General features: G+C 40.7%; 1 protein-coding gene across 4 annotated transcripts in view; it reads right to left on the reverse strand.

The window, feature by feature from the left end:
- The window catches only part of LOC139620821 (cadherin-4-like), a 399,662-nt gene that overhangs the window by 145,944 nt on the left and 240,103 nt on the right, over window positions 1-13,615 (reverse strand). The gene's annotated exons all lie outside the window — the stretch shown is intronic.

Raw genomic sequence — 13,615 nt, forward strand, 5'->3', positions numbered from 1 at the left:
ACCATAGTTACCCACTCACACACCTGCCTGAGTGCGCACAACATGAGAAGAGCATTGTGGAAATACATGACAATAACAGATTTGTGGATGTCTCACTTTGCTCCAGCCTCTAGATAGTCTGAATAACTCTGTCTGTCTGTCTGTGTGCTCTCAATGTCATCAATGTCATATCACGCAGTGACCTTAAACTTACCACGATGCAAAATTATTTTACTGTGTCAAATGGTGCTATGCTAATGGTGCTGTTAGGGGCTGTATAAGTTGTTCACATACAATTAGATTTTCTGGGAGATAAAAAAATAATATAAGTGTGATATGATGATATGATGTTCAAGGAGACAGAACTCAAATCCCAATTTAACCCGTTAGCCACTGATGGAGTGAGGCAGGTAGACAAGATGTGCAACTAATGTCAAGGTTAAGAAATGGTACGGTCCACTTCAGGGGTGTCTGAAATTGTATTACAAGGTTCTTCCAGGCATGAATATGAACATGTGACCTATAATGTAATATTTACAATTACAGGTAATAGGGATATATAAATGTTTTAACCCCCCTGACCTGTTGTTTTTACCTCTATTGGGAGGGTCCAAGCCTTAATCAGGGGGTTAGACCCCCCCAATCCCCCGTAATAACCCTGCTGTCATTGCTTATTTAAATACCACAATTATCATGCAGCCCAGTACAGTCCATCAGCTGATTGCAGAAGGTGCCAAGACCAGCAGATTTATTACCTTTTCTTGCCTTCATGGCCATTAAACAATCAAGGAAGATGGTGCAGCTGGTGGAGAAGATCGACTGCTCTGTTTACATAGCTACAGGAAATGGAGATTTCAAGTGGAGACCCAAGTTTGGATTTGGACGTGTCTTGTTCTATGCTTAATGGGAAGTTAAGCACTGTAAGAAGATGGAAAGAGTTTGCTTTACAGCTATTACTGGAACCAGAGCCATATGTTTGATCTGGACCCAATATGCTTCCGTCATGTAAGGGATTCAATTCAATTTTTACTGCCTAATGGTGACAATCCAAGTATGTCATCTTTGTCAGAGCCGATCTTATGCCAACAACGGGCCAAGTTTCCCACTGAAAATATTTAGCGGGTTGAGCATGTGTGTTGCATTAGGGCACTCCCAGGGCTATTCAGTTTAGCTGGGACACAGAGAGAGATGAGAGCCAGATAAGTACAAGACCTTAATATTTTATGACACCCAAGGATGCTTTCATCTCCACACAAGATATAAACACTCACACATGGAACACAGAAGCATATGCACTTGTACACACACACACACACACACACACAAACGCACTTGTACACACATACACACACACACCCACAAAGACACAAACACACACAAAGACACACAGACACAAACACACATACTTCAGCCGCCAGTTACAATTTAATCATTTCAGTCAAGCATTGCATTGCTTGTTCAACCAAGCATATCGCTCCATCTCTTTTTCTATTTCTTTTCTTCACTTGGAAAAAATTTCAATTTTATGTGTGTGCTCACCACCACTCTGTCTACTTTGGGGCAGCACTGTCCTTACTTCCTGATTTTGTTTCCATAGCGACTGCGATAGAACATTTCCTCTGCAGTGATGGATTTTAAACTAACGAAACAGCCATGATGGCACGCAGATCAACTCTGCTGACAGCGGTGATAACTTTCTCCTCCTGAGACTCCAACTCCCTCTCCCTACACCCATTTTCTCATTCCACACATCCATTCATTTACATGTAAACATTTCTAGCACTGATGGATAAGAATCTTACAAACTGTACTGCAGTGCATGTCAGGCAGTGGTAAAATATCTAGTTACAGGCAAGAGTATAATCATCCAGGTTCCTGGTGTGCCATCGAAACTGCAGATGACAGGAAAATGGAGTCTAGTCATGAATCAAGAAATGCAACATGCACAGCAATAAATAATTCTAATCTGTAGCTTTTGCAAGGGAAGCAATAAATCCCAAGAGGGATTTTTCTCATATACCCATTCTGTTGGAGGAGATTTACAGCTCAATACAGTGAATACTATAAGACATTGACATTTACATGCAGCACCTTTATTCACCTACACCAGCAGACCCCTAGGTGACCTATATGCTGTTTGTTGTCAGCCTAATGAATTTGCCATTATTAATTATTTCTTGAGAGTGGGAACAGGTACAGCACAACTGCATGCTGCAGGGCACTAATGGGAAGACTCCACTCCACTTCCCTGTGCCTTTTCCTTTTGAAGTGGTAATGGGCTTAAGGTGTGTGTAATTTCCTGCCGATAGCGGATGTGGGAGAGGGCCACACCTGGGCGCGCAGGATAAGGAAGTAGGACTCAGGGCTCTCCCAGCGGCACTGCTCACCATCCTTGCTATCGTGTGGCTGATAAAGGAGCAGGTGTGGCACTGAAGTAGGATACTGATAATACTAGCAGAAGGGCTGTCCTTTAAACTGTGACAAGATGAACTGCCCGAACACTGAAGCTGGGATATGTTGAGTTAACAGTCGCTGGGTTGATTATAGCAAACACTGACTGGAGTTGAATGGGGAAATAAACTGGAATCTTCTGAGGTTATATGCAGCTACATGGGACTCTGGAGAAGCATGTTGTATACAGCAAACTCATGAATATTTCTCAATGCACAGAGCAGCGGAATGATACCTTAAATAGTGTACACTGCAGAGTAAACCTGTGCTTTATAATCTTTGCTGTTGACACATCACATTTAAGGCAGACACAGCGATGCATTGTCCTGACAGTCTGACACACCAAATTATAGATATATAATTTATAGATTATTCAGAAATTTACCACAATGGTTATACACACCGAATAATAATGTGATTTACATTCAAAAAAACCAACTGCAACAAATTCTCAGTGTATTCTACGTTATACCAGGATGCAGCAGTGCATTGGTTGAGCACCTGTGCACTTCATAAAACTACACAGGGCATTGTAGAAATTCCAGTTTGCACCACAGAGTGTGCAGTGAGAGTTTAGGGGTAAGTAGGTGGCTAGGAGGATGGATGGCAGCCTCTGTGTCCTCTAAAGTCTCCTGTTGTAGGCCAGAGCTGAGTTCACCTTCATCTATCAGCAGCATCGCTGTGACCACTATAACTCATCTTCACCTACGCAACAAGATATGGAGGGTGAATGTGCAGGCGGAAAGAGAGAGGACAGAAAGTGGAAGAAACACGGGCACAGATAGTGGAGAGAAGGATCATTGGTGGCCTTGCCTGAATACTATGGATATTGGCTTTTGCATCAAACAGGTGCACACATGCAGTACTCTGTCTCTCATGGAGACACAAAACAAGGATAAAAAACAGACACACAAACATAGCTAGTACCAGCACACACTTATAGTGACATTAACATTCACACACACACAGATATAAAGACAGTGTGTGTCAGACGCTGGCCCTATTGGATTACCTGAGGACACACTGTCTGTCTTCATTGCAGAGGTCCTTGTCGATTAAAGTTGCTGATAAATTGATTATGCCTCAAGGCCACCTGCTGGGCGCCGTCTGGCAACAATCAGGCTCAATAGCAAATCAATATTGCATAAACTGGTTATCATAGCCCATATTGATCTTATAAAGGTATACAGAGATAAAGATCAGAGCTCAAAATATGGTCAACCAAAAAAGGACAGGGTTAATCACGTTTGACCTGTTTCTATGGATAAACGCATAAACTAGAAAAAAAAAAGGCTTTGCCCATAATGACAAGTCACCATGTGTTTTGGCTGTGGGCACTACAGTTCAAGGAGGAAACATTTGCCACTTTTGATGAGGAACAGACAGGGAGAAATTTTGTCAACACATTTGTGTATATGTGTGTGTGTCTTCCTGTCTGAGCAGGTGTTCCCCATCTCCTGAGGAGTGTTCTACATACAGTCACCTTGGGCTGTGTCTGTCCTGGTACTGAACATAGAGCACTGGGACGACCTGACTGGCTAACTGGGGGATTCCTGCTTATTCTCAGTGACAAGAATGCATTAGGAAAGACAGGCATAGTGAGAGAGTGAGTGAGGTAGAGAGAGAAAGAGAGAGAGAGAGAGAGAAGTAAAGGAAGAGAATAATGGAGAAGAGGATTTCAGAGGAATAGAGAGCGGTGATGTGCTGCAGAAGGAGGTAAACACACCAAATACCTTCCCCTCCAGATAGCCAGACAGGCTCAGGGGTCGTTATATCTTAAAGAATGCTGGATACCCGGCAACATTATGACATAGTACGTCATGTTTGTGCTTCTGTGTGATGAAGAGCATAGCAGCAGTGATTTAGTATCAAACTGTGAGGGGAATAAAGAAAAAGAATAAGGAGGGCAGAGTGGACAGACAGAGGGATTGAATGGTCTCTGTCCCTGTCTCCAACTTTCACCCTCCTCAGCAGATCCTGTCAGATGAGAGCAGAGAGCAGGGCTGTGAGTGAAAGTGGTTAGTGGAGCAGAAAGACGAAAAGAGGAAGTGAGAGAGAGAGAGAGAGAGAGAATGCTCTCTGTTGTACATTTTTAAATCTGTCATAAATCCTATTTTAATTAAGAAGAGTGAAACATTCCTGCCAAATGGCCTGTGATAATTCCACCTGTTTTCAATGCAGCTTCACTTGATTTCAGATTTTTTTCCTCTCAAAACAAGCGTAAATATCTCACGGAAAATATATTAAAATATATGACACCTTATTAAAAAAAAAAATCCCAACATGAATGCCGTTGTACTGACACATTGAAAAAAAACCCATCTTTGTGGTTTTGTAATCTTTAAAAAAAAAAAAAAAAAAAGACTCAATCTGGCTCTAAATCAAAATAAGGGTTGGTCAAAGAAAGAGGGAGTGATAGACTGGGACAGGTTAGGCTAAAAGAAACACAAGAAAAGAGCAAAACATAGCAGAGCAGAGGGGAATTGGTGGGTAGGAGAGTGGGGTCCATTTTCATGTGATGTGGGGATTAGGGGCATGACACCAATCCAAACAAAGCTAAAGACTAGAAAAGGGAGTTAATGGAGCACAGACAGAGAGGCGAGGTGGTGTTACACGGTCATACCCACACACACACACACACACACACACACAGAAAGGCGAGGTGATGTTACACGGTCATACCCACACACACACACACACACACACACACACACACACACACACACACACACACGCATCTGCCACTTGGAGTGACACACATTAGTTGCTTTGGGTGAAGAGGATAAAGAAGGAAAGGGGGAAAAAGGGAAGAGGAAAGGTGAAGGAAAGGGTCAAGAATGGAGGGAAATGGAAAAATCAGAGATCAGTGAGAGAAATCAGACATTTTGGGATGCAGTATCCCTGGGAGAGGGTGGCTGAGAGTGAATACATCGAAGCCCACTGACGATGGGTGTGTGCATGCACAAAAGCATGCAAAAACAGTCTCCTTATTAAATATATCCATTTATGTCTTCATCATGTGATCGGGTTTTTGAAGCTCTGATGATGAGTGATGAAACAAAAACGCTGGACCTTCTCTCAAAGAGACAAGTGTTTCTGAAGATGCAGAGATACAGTGAAGATCTGTGTGCGGAGATAACCGGTGTACAGAGGAGATCAGCCCCTTATCACTTTCCAGAAGGGCGAGAGATGAGAGCCTGTGTCTCTGTGACGAGACCTCTCTGCTCAATATTATCTATGAAGACTACAACACCTGTCCACTGACATCCTGTCTGTTCTTGATCTTTCACTTCCAAGTGTCTCTGTAGTGTTCTTTGCTGTCTATGCAAGAAAAGATATGGAACCACTAGGACATTTTATCTTGCTGCTAAGACAACCAGTTGTGTCAGCTCCCTGTCTCCATATGGTGTTTTCAAATGAAAAAAATTGAAAACGATGGCCTGCACAAGTGGATTGCTCTGCCAAACACAATGCTTTTATTCACACTTTAACCTCTTGCTCCATTCCTACATAATTTAGTGCACCTCACAAAAACAAACTTCACTCTCAACTCTGAAATGACAGCTATAAAAGCTATGTCATTTGCCTTGGGCAGAATATAATGCCACATACCATACGAGCCACTAGTAAATGCCTGAGTTGTGCCATCTAGCAGAAACACCTTCTCCCTCTTCACTAGAATGCAATAGAAGAAGTGGTGCTTTTTGTTATTCCATTCCCATTTCCATTAAAACTGACATTTCATCTAAACTGACGCCTCCAGGGGAAACTAAGAGCTAGGGAGGAGATGAAGCAATAAAGATCTGTGTGTGGGTCTTAGTGTGCCCATGTAGATTTGTGTGTCTGTGTTCTGCATGCATGCCAGTGTGTGCTTAGTGTGTATCTGGGGTAGATGAGAGAAGATGATGACCTGAATGTGTATGGAGGCAAATGTCTTGGTGTGTGTATGTGTATATGCCTGTGTGATATAATGTTTTTAAAAGGCATCATGAGCTTGGGTCTGAGCGCTTGTAAGAGCCTGTGTGTGTGTGTGTGTGTGTGTGTGTGTGCCCCTGGGCCTCACAATCCATCCTGTTCTTCCCCTGGATCAAAAGAAATGTCATTATTTGTAGCCATCAGTAAGAAATCGATGCAATTATGTTTTGAGTCTCCACTCTGCTCTTGCCTATAATGCACAATTTGCAAAGTCATAAACGACATTAACACATTCTCCCTCCAGAGCTCTCTTCTCTTAACCCCTGATGGTGTGATCTCCTTTGATAGGAAATTAATTATTCTGTTTGCTGTGGAGGCTTGTGAAGCCGTTCTGCTTTTCTCAACAGTGATGGGGACTAGGGATCTGACACTATGATAGAATTAGTCCAAGACAGAGGCTTTTGTGTTTTTATTCTACCACGGGAGAATGAGTGACAGGAGTGGAAATGCAACAAATATACCCACAGCCTCATACTCAGACACGCACATACATTCAGACACATAAACTACTGGAAAATGTGAAACTAGATGGGGATGAGCTCAGTGGCATTGTAACACAACAAGACAGGCTTCTGTTAGCTTCAAGCATGCAAAGCTCAATCTGTAGTTAATCCTCAAAAACACCCTGGAGTTTGTTGGGGGCACTGTGTAGAAACACAAAAGAGATGTGCCTCCTTTATGTACCTGAGGATGGGATCAGTCAAAGCTAATTTCAAAAGAACGGATTCAAATAAAGCTTATATGACAGTGGCCAAGCTACAACTTTTATTAGGTCTGGAGTGGAAATGGGAAGAAAACAGATACAGTGGCAATCAATACTGAGAAATATTGATGTGGACCTTCTGGCACATTCATACCGTAATTAATCATGAAAACCATAACAATCAACTAGCTGTGCATATCAATCAGTGCTGAATTTTAATCACATGTCCTTGCCTCATTATCCCATCCACTAATTAATAGCATTTGTGCATTTGTAATAGGAAATAAGAAACATGGGATTCATAAAGTAGTAAAAAGATGTTAGAAATGTGATGTTTAATGACACTACCCATCACTGCTTCAGATTCTGGCTACAGTAAAATGTTTTGGATTTTGTCTTTTGTTGAATTGAACATGGATGTGCGGATGTAGTCAGCATCAGATTGACATGAGGTCAATCTGTGTCCCCAAGCTAAAGTCTTGAGGCAGTGAAAACAAGCACACGCACAAGACGACATGTTCAAGATCCACAACTGAGCTGGCTCTCTGTGCTCAATGACGGACTCACAGGATCAGTAGGTCGACATGTTCTTGTTCCCTACCTGGGCAACAGGGCAACACATTTACTGATGACATCATGAGCAAACACACAACCTGCACTCTGCAGAAAATGTCTATGAGAGCATTAGATAAGCGTTTTTCCCCCTGTTTATCTGTGTTCTTTAGTGTCATGGAGTCAACCTGAGGCTGAGGCGATCTTGATTGAAATGGATGTGGTTATCTGGTACTGGAACTGAAACTCTAAATGTTGCCTGATATACCACCTTGTCACACGTCTCATGTGAAGTTGCCTCAGTAGAGCCAGAAGGTCCACTGAGGCCAAGGAGTCATGTTACAGTGAACATTCATTTGCCCTGCAGGGTTGGACCCATTGAGCTATCCCCATAGCAAACATTTCTCCACACTGCAATGGACAGGCAGAACTTAGGTGGGCTAAAGTCAAGCAGATAGATACATAGCTATCCTGTACACACAACATCCAGTGCATGTCTGTCTGCCCTGGAAGAAGGATCCCTCCTCTGTTTCTATTCCTGAGGTTTCTTCCACCCGTCCGCAAGTGTGCTCCTGGGTTTATTCACCAGGGCGAACCACATACACTATGTAGAGCGATTAAATGTTGTCATCCCTATAAACTTCAATCAGGACACTTCCAGTGATAATTTAATCAATGAAATTTATGAAGAAAAGTATTTGTTGACTCTTTTTTTACTCCGTTAAAAGAGACTAAAACTAAATTAAAACCGACCATTAAAACAACTATCATAAAATTCTTATTCAATGCAAGTCTTACTCAATGACCTGCTTGGAACTGCAGAATCACACAGTGTAGCCTAGCTCCTGATTAGTAATACAGCATCCTCCACTGGCCAAAATATGTGTATTCAGAAGTTGATTTAGTCGCCTGATGTGTTTCACTACTGCTAATAAGGAGGGTCTCACATTCAGCAATGTTATGTCTTTTTCTTTGCATAAACAGATTTATGCATGAGATTCTTCTATAACCCACTGAGAATTAGATAAGTGACAACAAAACAACTATACAATTAATATACTATTACATGCAGGCCATCAGCAGGATTTATATAAAGGTATGCTAATGTCACTTCATCAAGTTTTGTGAATGTAATACACATTCAAACAAATGTGAATAATGTCAGCAGTCAACCATCTAAATCCTGCTCTTGATGGCCACTAGAGAAATATCACATTATGCAACATTTTAGCTTCTTCTCTCAATCTTAACCCAAACAATGAACAGATTTTTAGTCAACGAGTGAATCCAGCTCCTGAATTACTCGCTGCTCTGTAATGGAGAGCACTGGTAGCTCAATTAACCAGAGTTTGGGAAAGCTAACTGGATTTACACAGGGCAGTCAGTCTGATGTATAACTGCAGAGCACAGTGATATGGAAATTCAGTAGGAAGTAAACGGCGCCTTTTCAACTAACCTTGTGGCAGACAAGAACATCAAATGGATCCATGGTAACTGCACACAACAAAGATGCTTACAGCAGTAGCTGCGAAATGCTTCGAAGACATTAAAATAAACCAAAAATGTCATTGAAGAAAACTTTAGTTGAGTAAAACTAACAAGCTTTCTGCAGTTAGAATACAAACATTTCACTAGTGAGGTGTGGGGTATGGGAGGTGTAGCATTTCTAACAATGGTGTCGGTCCATGGTGTGAAGTCACAACAAAGTGTTGTTATTAAATTGGATACTCCTTAGAAGTCCCTTAGTACAGATAACAGATATGGGGGCTGACTTGCTCCTGCAGGAGCATCTCTTCTTAAGCAGCAAGTTGGGATGAGGACAGAACAGCTGGACAACCAGCAGTAGGTGATGTCTAACCCAGGCTCTTTCTCCCTCCAGCCACTGGAACCTTTGAGCTCCAGTTGAGATGAAGCCTCCAAAAGATGCATCACAACACAGCAGGGCAACAAGTAGCTGTTGTTAGAGTCAAAGGAATCATATCAAGCCCCGCTCTATTGACACTGTTGGTGGACAGGCCCATGACATGATACCTAATTGTCTGTCTCACCATATACAATGCTAAATCAAGAAAATACACTGAAATAGATGTTAGATGTTCTGCCTGTCAGCAGCTGTGGAACACATGCCTAAAAACTGCAGGTTGTTGGTTAGTGTTGCTGACCAATACTTCATGTTGGAACATTTCCTGACAATAAATGGAGATGTTATCCAGAAGGTCATACTACTGCCATCACTTTGCCTTCCTTAAGGAAAGCAATGGAGGCGGGAGCTGCAAATTGACTCAGTTTGAGAAAAGGGAGAAGGCGCAGGGCAGCTATACTTGCTACCTGGCTGAAGTGCTGTATCCGTCGACAGATTGGTAAAAAATATATGTTAACGCCTACATTTGCCATCTCCTACTATGACATGATAAAGTTGGCAACCAATAGAACTAAAACACTATAACTAAAGCAATACCCCAGTACTTAACATCACTGACTGAAACTTACAACAATGCACAATTAAACAGTCCCCACCACAGACATCATTGGACATGTATAAATAAATACACAGATCTATTGTACTATATCTACTATTCGTTTTTTTTTTTTTTTACTTATTTCAGCATAGGCATTTATGAAAATTTTTTTCTTGGATGATGAGAACAGTCAATGTCAAATTGAATTTCCCCTATGGGGCCTCAATAAAGGTCCATCTTATCTTATCGTTGTCTGTATTCTCATCTCATTCAGATGATGTTGTTGCGCTACATTTAGTCTCTGGGTGGAAGCTCTCATCCACAAATGGTAGACTATGAAAGCTATCTTTGATGTGCAGCTAGGGGAAGAGACTGGGAAAAGGTACATAAAGATCCTGAGGCAATAAGCCATAAAAGTAGACACGCAGATGCAGAGTATATGACCCACTCTGGGTTTTTAGGACAATCCTGATAATATATTAAGGGCTTGGTCCAATTATCAAGTAAAACTATAAAATATTTGCTTCTTACCGCTTCTCAAATGCTTTATCTGTTTTATCTTATGGGAAATTGAATATTTTTTAAATTTTTGGACTGGTAGATATTTTAAGACATCTTTTATTGCTTATGTAATATGGAACGGCCATCTGTCATTGTTTTTTATCTTTTTCTTTAAGCATGTTTATTTATTGTAAATTGTCTACAAACTACGACAGCAACTTAAGGCAGGTGGCGTTCAGAAACAGTCAGTGGTGGAATTCACTAAAGCGCAGGGACAGCTGTCTAATTTATTCATGTGTATACAAATGGTTTATAATTCATGACCACATGTTCCCTTATGAAATAAAAATAAGAGAATGCTGTTACACTTGCAAGTGTAGTACAGCATACCTACAGGAATGATCACACGTATAGCTCTAAATTGAGTACTTGGAAACTAAGACAAAATCCAACAGACCCCTGCGACCCATCAGTTTTCTCTGAACAAAGTCCTAGCTGTTGAAAGAGACAACGGGTAAACTAGCTTAGCATCAGTTCAGGTCAGTGGATGGAGGACAGCACCTAGCCACTGCATGTCCTCATAGGAAGAAGAGGAACAAGGTTATCTACTCTGACATTCCAGTCTGTTTTCATTGACTCCATTCAATCATATAAAAATTGGTCTGTTGAGTGTTATTGCAAATGTTTGTCATAAAGTCTACACTATAAATGTTGTACCACTATTGCTCATTAAAAGATACTTATTGATAATCATAATATCCCCAACTGAAATTAACATCTAGTAGCTGCTTATCATCTCATTAAATTGACTTATAGTGTTTCTGCTTCATTATGATTTGATGGCAAATATTCAAAATGTTTTTCATTCCAGAAAAGAAATTAGAAGAAGGAAGACGATGGAGACGAGAGAGGCGGGATGAAATAATGAAGACAAAACTGCAGACTGACAGAGAACAAGATGTGGAAGACGAGAATGAAAGGATGTGAAGACTGCACAGTGTTAGTGGAGGTCAGTCAGGGTTTGGGTCGGTCAGTGAACCCTTCATGGAGGATAAATTAGTGGACTTAGGTACTAATTAAGGGTGAATCAGACTAGCATAATTATAATTCAATAATTCAACCTCTTTTTGTAAATTGCTCATTTAAAAAAAAAAATTGCATTCAACCAGCCCCCTTTGGTGAGGTCAGCAAATCATACACACACAACCGTTCACCCTTCATTCAGGCACGACTGGAAATGATTTTACTTAGGGGGGCCACAGTGAGTTAAAGGGTATCGGCACCTAAAAGAGAAAATGAATATACCTACATAGAATATATGTCTTATCATGTGTGCTCCTTTCATGTATCATCTGAAAGAATGCTTCCTAATTCCTGAAGGTGATTCTATGTCCAAAGCATCGTAGAGCATTACATCTTAAAGATAAATCCTTAACCTTTCCTCTTCTAAATAAAAAAGCAAGTAATTTATATAGACTAGATATCTTCTTTAAGAAACCACATGAAATAGCTTCATATAGCATATTAGCTAAGTTTAGAAAACTCAAAACAAAATTCAAAACCTTACTTTGTTAAAGTTAAGGGATCTTTGGCATCATGGTTACAATAAGAACTACTTGGATAAGGTTAAAAAATAATAGTAGTCATAAATCATGTTGTTTTGGGAAATTTTCTGAAACAACTGATACTGTCAGTTTTCTTCAGACAACAGTCTCAATTGAGCAAAACATTCCTGGGTTAAATGCGAAGAAAAACTCTCATGTTTAGTACCTATCACTGTGTATATATATTGTGATGCAGCTCCAGTTCCACATGTAGATTATAAACTTTTCTATTATGTGGAGTTTGATCTGTGAAACTTGAGTATGAGCTGCCTGACACACTATTCAGAGGAAGAAAGTGCCTAAACCAAACTCTGTTCCTCTTTTGAGTTTTTACTCCCAGATCACTCCCAGTTTGGGCGTGTTCCAGCACATTTCCAGCTCTGATTCTAACACAAACACACATGAGAGTGATGAGCATAAAACCTCTCTTTTCTCACAAACAACCTCAGCACAACATCTGATGGATGCTTCAAAAAGTGTTGAAGAGAATCACAAACTAGTACAAACTACTTTAAATTCTAGCCTCATTGCACATAAAACATTATATTAACAGCATCAGATTCTGTGGCTTCACCTTTATTTGATTGCACTGGCAAAGCGAGACCCCCATCTCTCTGCTCACATTCACTCTCTCCTTCCCATTTTCTCCAACATGTTGCCTCAGATAAGTAATGTAATCTTGGAAAAGGTTACGTCTCTAAAACAGGTTGTTGGGAGGGCAATCATATTAAAAGCTAATGGATACATAAAATCAAGAGCTCATAGGTGATGATTAATCAACTTCTGAAATGCACTGGGTTTAAATCAGTTTAGACTGAATTAATCCCCAACCAGCCACTGTTCTTCTCCTCTGGGCAATTTAGTGAGAAAATACAATTATGGCCTATGAGTTACATCAGTGTGCCAAGCCATGCCTGCATGACTCAGTATGCACCTCCCACAGCCCCAGCTCAGTAGTAATATGATTAAAAAGAAAAAATGATCAAATCCTAAGATGGAACCTTTGAAGCAATAAATGTACAGTAAAGTGTAGTTTCTCTATACTCAATTCGGTAGATTAAACTCAGTTTATTTTAAGTTGTATTTCTGACTAGGCCTTTCATGTCTGTATCTTGTCATTCAGTTTAAAACAGTCTGCTGAGTGAGAGAATTGAAACTAGACTTTTGGAGCCATAATAAAGAAAAGGCTCTGTCTTTCTTGCCTTTTTAAGCATATATCATATAGTTTGAAGGCTGGGGGGTATTGTCAGAGTTTTTTTTTTTTCCTAATCTCACTTCAACAAACTCTAGCAACGTAAAGCAGCACATTTCATCCTTCTTTTCCCATTACTCACTCAGCCAGTACACTAGAGAAGTGCTCCTCCAGGCCTTACTGCAGAGTTGGTCAGCAT

Source organism: Trachinotus anak, unplaced genomic scaffold (genome assembly GCF_046630095.1).
Source record: "Trachinotus anak isolate AG129_WGS33_773 ecotype Australia unplaced genomic scaffold, CSIRO_AGI_Tana_v1 ptg000004l, whole genome shotgun sequence".
NCBI classification, from domain to species: Eukaryota; Metazoa; Chordata; class Actinopteri; order Carangiformes; family Carangidae; genus Trachinotus; species Trachinotus anak.